We start from the raw sequence: 9,832 nt of genomic DNA, 5'->3' as shown, positions 1-9,832 counted from the left end.
ATAACTTAAATTTGGTTTTCTGCCATGCCAACAAGTGAATTGCAAGTCACCAGTTGTTGTATTTACCACATTGTTTAACACATGGTTACTACACATTATGGCCTCACCCCACAATGTTTCAGGCAAACCTGAATCAGATAACACAATGCGAGCCATGACTTGTAACATTTAGCCTCTTCATTCTATAAATGAGTCATGTTGTGGTCTGTAAGGTGCAGAATGTTTATGCTCAACACCAGCCAATTTTAACATCATTTGGAATCTATTATTAATAAACTCAGTCCCATTATCAGTAACTAAAGTCATTACTCTATGTTTCATTTTTCTCCCTGCAAACCTTAGCCAATTAAAGACATTTTGGAATGTTTCTGTTTTATTTTTCATTAAATAGCAGAAATCATACCGTGAGTAATGGTCCATTATACTCAAAACATAGCAGGCACCTCCCAAACTGGGTTTCTTAGGACCAATTATGTCAGCAAACACAACCTTTAGGGGTTCTTTAGTCTTAAACCCATTCAGTCTGTTTGCAAGTGTAACCTTTTTCCTGGTTACAGGCATTACAGTTTAAATACTTGCTACAGGGCTTTAATTTTACTCCCTCTGACAATTCAACAATTTGTTTGAGCATTTTGAAATTAATGTGCACCAGACATCTATGTAGTAAATGTATACATTTGTCATGTGGCTTAACATTGTTATAAACTGAGTTAGCCATCTGCAACTGGTCATTATGTATCACATATAAATCATTCTCTAAAGTAGCAGTAACACTTTTACCCTCTTTCTCTATTATACAGTTATCTTCCCTAAAGGTTACTACATAACCAATATTAACTAAAGCCCTTACTGATAACAAATTAAATTTCAGTTTAGGTACATATAACATAGAGAAATGCTCATTTACACATGAACAATATGTAAATATAGCTGCAGCACTGTAGTTATTGCTTTGCTTTCACGAGAATCCTGACCTGATACTGCAAACTGCTGAATAATTTAATGGACTTTGTGAATAATCCTTGAGAATAGTTGTTAATGGAGTTACATGTTATTTAATTGAAAATTTCAACTGTTTCTATTTTTGTAGTTAATAAAACTCCAAATTTGACTGTTGTTTTATCCCATTTTTAACTTTCTTACACCAAGCTGCAGGCAAGCTTTTTGCTTTAAATCCTCCTTGTTCTCAGATCTTGAGCCAAATTCCTGAAAGAAAAGGAAACAAAGCTCTCACAGTAACCAAGAAATGAGTCTTTATTCATCCATATACTACTCCAGATTCAGGTAACACCAAGCATCAAGATGATATTAAAGTCAGCTCTGGTGCACCTTGCAGCCAGAGCTGTATTTCTACACCAGCTAATAACGTAATGAGTTTATCCACCATCCAGTGAATGCTACTGCTTAATTTCTGGTCACAATGTAACCCCCAGATACCATGCATTTGTCCGTTAATTATCCACCCTCTTTTACCATACCTTCACCACATTATACTCTCCATATCCCACCATTATCCGTGTGCCTGCCTAGTGAATATCCACCCCTGAAGTCATTATTTTAATGGTCAGTATGTCCATCGCTCTGCTGATAGCTGCCCACAACTTGTGATAGTTCAGCATCTGACATCATTAGGTCTCATCATCAATCTTCATCGGCAATGCAAACCCCATGTCAGTTGGCTGGCAGGTACTTCCTAATGCGGTAGCACATGTGGATGCTGTGGAACGCTCAGTGTCATGGCTCCAGCACGACATGGGGACATGATGGGTGGCCCCCTCTACCAGGAATCCTCCTACAATATAGGAAGAATATTATTATTAGTGACATCTCTTATAGTTAACCTAATTACAATGTGGGCCCAAGTTTTTCAGGGTATTTATCATGGAAACAACACACTAAATGGTCTGCACATACATCCAATGCCTTCACCCAGGATGCCTCTGACAGTGGATATCCTTTCCAGTGTACTAAATATTGGATATTATTCCTTCTTTTGCAGGAGTCGAGAATTCTATCTATTTCAATCTGATCCATATTTGGTTGGTGATTTTTTTCTACTTTAAGCACTTTGTTTTGGAAGTCAATGGGTTTCAATAAACTAATATGAAACACTGGAGTATACAACCCAACAATGATGGTAACTTTAACACAACTGTGACAAGGTTAATGATTCTTTTTATTGAGATTTCCTACTGTTTAATTTCAATTTAATATATTTTGTTGATATACTCTATCCAACCTGAAAAGGTTTATGATCCTGCCGCTTCTTGTCTGCATATGTTTTATAATCCATCGCTGTTTTATCCAGAGCTTTTCTAGCATTAACCAACTAGCCTGTACCTGTTGTGCCCAATGTGGGACACTGATTGGGTCATTGGGGTGGCATGTAAAATCCGGTAATGGATTAAATTCTAAGCCATTCACTACATAGAATGGAATGTATCCTGTACTACTGTATACTGCATTATTTTATGCAACTTCTGCAAATGGTAATAACTCCATCCATTCTTGTTGTTAATAGGACACATATGATCTTAAGTATCTCTCCATCAAAGCATTCACTTTTTCTGCTGCACCATTCATGCTTGGATGATAGGCTGAACTTAATCCCTGGGATGACCCTAACAAGCGGAGGAATGCCCTCCAGAATTGTGCAGTGAATTGTACTTCTCCATCAGAAATTACATGTCGAGGGGTCCCATGTAAAAATGTTTTATAAACATATTGGCTAGAGTTTTAGCTGATGACAAACCCTTACAAGGTACAAAATGTGCCTGTTTTGAGAATAAGTCGATGATAGTCCATATAACTGTATAACCATTACTGTTTGGTAACTCCACAATGAAATCCATGGCAATATCCTGCCAGGGATGTTGTGGTTTGGACACTGCTTGTAACAATCCTAATGGCTTACCCAGCCTTGGTTTTGAAACCATGCAGACATGACATTTTTTTACATACTGTTCTATGCCAGATCTCATTTTTGGCCAACAGAATTGACGTCGAGCTAAATGCAAGGTTTTTAGAAACCCAAAACGTCAGGCTGTTTGTCATTATGACATTTTTCCAAAATATAATTTTCTACATTTCTATGGTATGTAAATCTTGTTTCCTTTCCATGCCAAATTATCTCTATAGGAAACCAAGTCAGCATTACTACTAATCCATTTATCTGTGCAAGTGGTGTCTCATAACATATCCTGCTTCACATCCTTTAACCATATGGCTTGTCCCATATTTCTGGGTATGGTATCTGAAATCAGAGGCTGAACAGTCACATCTCGGATCTTGTTGTATTGAGGTTAGCGAGACAGGGCATCCACCATGAAATTTCGCCACCACCACCCCGGTATGTGGCACAGATGAAAATTAAATAGCTTGAAATACATAGCCCATCTAACCTGTTTGGGAGATAAAAGTGGGGCTTTTTTAAAGCCTCCAAATTCTTGTGATCTGTCCAGACTTGGAAAACTTCTTTGGTGCCTTCCAACAGATGTCTCCATGTATGTAATGCCCATTTCACCACAAATGGTTCCTTTTCCCAGGTTGCCCATCCTCTTTCTGTTGGGGTGAATTTACGGGAAGTATAAGCACAAGGTTGCAACATTCCTTGTTCATTTATTTATAAAAGGACAGTGCCCACAGCCAAATTGCTGGCATCTGCCTGAACAACATATTGTTTCATAGGATCAGGATGTTTGAGAATCAGTGCTTGGGAAAATAATGTCTTCAGATTGTCAAATGCTTGTTGACACTTTGTAGACCACTCAATTTTTTGACCGGGTGTTGACTTTGTTTTCTGATTCTTTGTTTTTATCAGTTCTGTTAATGGCAATGCAATGCTAGTGAATTGTGACACAAATTTCCTATAAAAATTTGCAAAGCCAAGGAAACTCTGCAATTGTTTACGCATTTGTGAGATTTCCCATCCCAAGACAGCAGTCACTTTGTTGGGATTCATTTCCAACCCACCACTGGAAATCTTATACCCAAGATAGTCCAATTTATTACAGTGAAATTCACATTTCAACAATTTTACATATAATTTGGCATCTAACAACTTTTTAAAAACACTTCGTACTAACTGTATATGTTCTTCTGGAGTCTGCGTGTAAATTAGGATATTGTCTAAATACACTAGTACTCTTCAATATAAATGTTCATGCAGCACCTCATTGATTGGCTGCATGAATATTGTGGGGGCACCCTGCAACCCAAAAGGCATTAACTTGAAATGGAAACTACCCAGGGGGTAATTAAAGGTAGTTTGCCAGTCATCTCCTTGTTTAATAGGTACCCTGTAATATGCTTTATGCAGGACTTACTTCGTGAAGATTTTTCCGGTGGCCAATGTGGCCAATAATTCGCTAATTAATGTCAGAGGATATACATTTTCCACACATACAGCGTTAAGCCCTCTAAAATCCACACAGAGACACAAAGTTCCATCTTTCTTTTCCCTAAGTAACACCGGGGCAGCGATCTGTGACCTTCCAGGTTGTATGAAACCATTGGCCTAGGTTTTTATCTAAATAATTCCTCATCTCCTCCATCTCCTTGGGAGTGATTGCATACATACGGGTCTTAGGTAGTTTCACTCCTGGGATTAATTCTATAGCACAGTCAGTTTTGCGGTGTGGGGGTAAGATCTTGCACTCCTCTTCACTGAACACCTTTGCTAGATCCTGATACTCAGTTGGGTAGGGGAGGTTTTGATGTTCAACTAGGGTAGTTACTAACTCCTTCTGTGTATTCCGTGTGGATTTGCCTGGACCCGAATGAGGGGGTTCTGGTCCTACTAAAAGTCCCAAATGACAGCATATAGTGGGCTCCCACTTATCCAACCATACAAGTCAGTGCCTCGCACATATGTGGGACAACAATAAATCGTAGATGTTCCCAATGAGCTCCAATTTCTAGTTTAATAGGAGTAGCCATCGCCATTGCTGGGGACCTGCCAAGCAGGTTGAAAATTCATTGGTGTAGGCAACTGTTCTCCCTGTAATTTCAATTCATCCACCACTCATTGGCTAATAAGACACCCGGTACAGCCCGTGTCTATCAGTGCCCCATATCTACCCCTCAGTCCCATGTTCACTTGGGAAACCACTGGAATCACAAAGGGGAGTACTGGAGCACTCACCATAGTATCATCATGGCTTTCCTCACCACTATCATCCAAATCTGAAACAACCCTGGGTTGACTCCATTCATCCAATTGTTGCTTTCTTGATAGTGATGCTTCCCCCTTCATTTTCTGAGTCAGTCCTTGTGATCTTTCGGCACCAATTCCCTGTTTCCTAAAGCCAAATTTTGTCACTGCTCCAACAGGTGCCTTTGCTGTTTGTTTCATACACTCATTGGCAAGTTTGGCGCATTCCAATGCCCTATGCCCTATTAGGTTACATCTGAAACACCTAATAGCCATTCGACCCCTACCACCCAGTTGACCATCTCCTTGCCTGCTCCGTCCTCCCATAACACCAAGATCTGTTTTAGGTACTTTTCGGAATGGTTCAGGCTTAGTTCTGAACTCCTTCAATCCGAAATCCAATTGGACCACAGTTCTGTACCATTCTGTCAATCGTTGAGAGATTCCTCTATATAGACAAACCTGTCTTAAACTACGATCTAATCCAGGATGGAATTCTCGGACCAGCAAATGCTCAGGCCAGGATCTTAACTTCCCAGGTAAACATTGGAATTCTTATACATATTCAACTGAACTTCCAGTCTCTGATCTTGCCTCAAGGCCATGATAGCTTCCTCAGTTTGGTGGATGTGAGACCTATCCTCAAAATGATTGCAGAGTGAGTCCAAAAAAAGACTTACATATACCAACTCTCTGGCGTTTTCACTGTGTAGTTCCGCAACCCAGTCCACTGCATCCCCAGCTAACACCACAAGTGATAGCTATGACTATGGATCATTGTGATGGATAGCAAGAGGCATATAATTCTAAGTGATTGACCATTTGGCTTAGGAACGGTCTGGGTTACCATCAAATGTAGTTTCCAATGGTGGTGGTCCCCACACCATGTGTTGTGGCCACTGGCCAGACATTTCCTGATGACCCCAGGAACCCTCATGCTGTATACGGTGAAGTGTTGCATCCCCTTGAGCAAAGTTTGATGACATATGCTTGGTACCTCCCGTCTTGGGTTCTGATGGCCCAGCTACATCAGCTAATGATGCATCAAACCCAGGTGTAAATTCACTTCCAGTCCTTTTACTATTACATTCTCTTCCTTCTCTAGGGATAGAACTGAAATAGGAAGTATCATCAGTACGAGCCCCTGACCCCTCCCATCTTCTCTTTGGGCTGGGCTCCTGTATACTTAGATCTCCATACTTCATTCGCAATAGTTCTATAGTACTGGCTCCCAAGCTGGAGGTGGAGGTACTCCAGGCATCTTCTTCAACAATCCTCCTTTCCCTCAACTTCTCAAAATACTTCCAGCATTGAGAGGTGCAAAGGCAGGGGCTTTTCCATGAAAACCTTATGCCCCACACTCCTCCTGGAGCTCCAAATCATTCCTCCTTTCGTCCCTCATCTTGGGCCGAACAGTCTTCCATGCCTCCCCCTCCACATCTCTGCATAGTTTAGCTCTAGTAACCCTCTGTACATCCTTAGAAATATCCATAGTATCACCAGCAGATGGCGGTTCTTGCTCATAAACCCATCTGTAGAATCATGCACTCCACCGTCCCCTAGAGAAATGTCTTCCTCATTCACCTCCGATGCGAACAGCAAAGCTGAATACACATCTGTACCTTCTGCCATCACTTCTCAATGCAGTAACACCAAACAGCAAATGGAGGGGAGGAGGGATGACAGGAGCATAAAAGAATTTGAGAGAAAGCTGACTTTCTTCTCAGATGTTCAGACGAATTCCCAAAAGAAAGGGAAACAAAGCTCTCACAGTAACCAAGAAATGAGTCTTTATTTATCCATATACTGCTCCAGATTTGGGTAACACCAAGCATCAAGATGATATCAAAGTCAGCTCTGGCGCACCTCACAGCCAGAGCTGTATTTATACACCAGCTAATAATGTAATGAGTTTATCCACCATCCGGTCGACGCTACCACTTAATTTCCAGTCACTATGTAACCCCCAGATACCATGCATTTGTTCATTAATTATCCACCCTCCTTTACCATACTCTTACCACGTTATACTCTCCAAATACCACCATTGCCTGTGTGCCTGCCTAGTGAATATCCACCCCCCAAAGTCATTATTTTAATGGTCAGTACGTTCAATGTTCTGCCGATAGCCACCCACAACTTGTGATAGTCATCAATCTTCATTGGCAATGCAAACCCCATGTCAGTTGGCTGACAGGTACTTTCTAACACAGTAGCATGTTCAGACACAGTAGAACGCTCGGTGTCACAGCTCCAGCATGACGTGGGGACATGACACTCATTTTCTCTCTCTCTCCCTTAACTTTTACTTGTTTTCATGGAATGATGTTCCATTCAATTGAAAATCTATATTAGTTGTAAATTAAATTCACTCAAATCGCCCAGTTTCATTTAATGAACTTCATCTAAAATTTTGAGCTTATCTTTTATGGATTCTGGCACTCTATTCAACAATACCTGACAGTTTGCTCTTGGACTTGCCAATTTTCTCTGAAGAAATAGGCCTCTAAAGCACACAAAGGTAATCTCTTGCCGTCCTTCTTGCCTAGGGAAGATTATTCAGTAAGGCATAAAATATAAACATCATATGTTTATATTCACTGCAACTCACTATTTCAAAGTTGTAGAGGTGGCATAACTTTAGTAGATAATGAGGCATTGGGGAATATGCCTAAAGAGAACAAAATATGTATATTTTTGTATATACAAACATATATTGTGATTTTGACTGATTATAAAACAAGTATATTTAAAATGAAATAAGAGATGCTTGCTATTGACTTATGAACAGAATCTGGTCCTTCCTTTTTAGTCAGTAAAAAAAAACAATGTTAATTTTCTAACAAAACATAAAGTGATTCTTCAAGATCCAATGACCAAAAGGTATTTAAAATATTTTGTGTTTACTTAAACAAAGATTTATTTAAAATAATATACTGTATTTATTTTGAGAAATAATTAAAATAGGTTTCTTATTAGAAAAATAGATATATATTTTAATGTTTTATTATTAAAAATAACATAGAATCCAGCATCAACTACCTACATTCAAAGAAATTCGTTCATTTCTTTTTATTGTAAATTGCATCACATTATTTGCAATAATACCACATTTGTTCTTATAATTTACAATAATTTACCTCATATACTGCATACTGAGATATATTGCTAACTCCACAATCGTAAAATTACAATGCTAAAATTTTTAAATTGTCATAATATCTTATAGAAGAAAGTGACATTAGACAAAACTGACATTTTCAAATTATTCAATAAAAGATCAGATTTAATTAGCAATGCATATTTCTTTCATAAAAATTGACTTAACTTTCAAATGAAACAAAGAAATAAGTGAAATGATTTACATATAGAACATTTATTTGAATATATAAATATATAAATATATAAATATTCAAATAAATAGAAGGCAAAATATCTGAAATATCTGAAACTGCTAATTTCTTTTTTTTCATTGCTAGGAAACTACATCTTGCAACAACATTTTTGTTTAAGTGTCTCAAAGGGAATCTTAAAGATTTATTAAAGTTTGTTCTCTCAATAACTCCCTACTAATTGCTGGGATATTTTCTTCAAAATTAAAGATTTCTTACTTCTGTACAAAGATTTAGTGGAGGTTATAAAAGGAAATTAATCCCACATCAACTTTAACAATTTATGACAACCTTCTAGGTAGCCAGCATAAAAAGAGAATTTTAATTTTAGTTTCCTTTTCTATAAACTAGAATCTGCTGATGAAATTTACCTGAAGTTGACAATATTCCTTGACTGATTCCTGATCATTTATGGAAAAAATAATTCACAGACATAGACAATGATTACTTTAGATATTAAACATTCAAATATAGATTATAACAAAAGAAGACTGCCCTGCCTTTTGCAAATACAAAATATATCTTTGTGTCTTTTGTTCTTCTCCTTTCCAGATCAACTTTCCTAATGCAGGAAGTAGGAGAAAATGAGACCGCAGTGACTGAATTTATCCTCATAGGCTGGTCCAATAGACCCAAGTCAAGGATGGTTTTAATTACAGTTTATATTGTTTCCTATTTTCTAGCAATTGCTGGAAATAGCCTTATTGTTTTAGTAGTCATAGGTGATCCACAATTACACAATCCCATGTACTTTTTCCTATGTAACCTTTCTTTTATTGACCTTGGATTGACAACATCTGCAATCCCACAGTCAATTGCCAATTGCTTAGTAGAAAGGCCTGTGATGTCTTTTATTAGATGTTTTACCCAAATGTATGCTATTCTCTTATTTGGAACAACAGAATGCTTCTTCCTAGCTGTCATGGCTTATGATCGTCTGATTGCAATCTCTAGGCCATTGCACTATACTTTCATCATGAGCAGGACAGTTTGCATCTTCTTGGCTGCTGTTTCATGGTTTATAGCCTTTACACTTACAGTTGTCCCTTGCCTTGCAAAGCCAGCAAGATTTTGTGGAAACAATGAAATTGACCATATTGGTTGTGAATTTAAATCAATTTTTAACCTTATTTGCACAGATACCTCTTTGAGCCAAATAAGCATATACTTCAGTAGCATTTTGGCACTCCTGCTTCCTCTTGGTTTTATACTTTTTTCTTACATGTGCATTCTTCAGGCCATTCTAAGAATGTCCTCAGGAGGCAGAATGAAGGCTTTTTCAACATGT

This window comes from Pseudonaja textilis, chromosome Z (assembly GCF_049901715.1).
Source record: "Pseudonaja textilis isolate UNSWEBS1 chromosome Z, rPseTex1.2, whole genome shotgun sequence".
In the NCBI taxonomy this organism is placed as follows: Eukaryota; Metazoa; Chordata; class Lepidosauria; order Squamata; family Elapidae; genus Pseudonaja; species Pseudonaja textilis.
Note: the sequence above shows the minus strand (reverse complement) of the source record.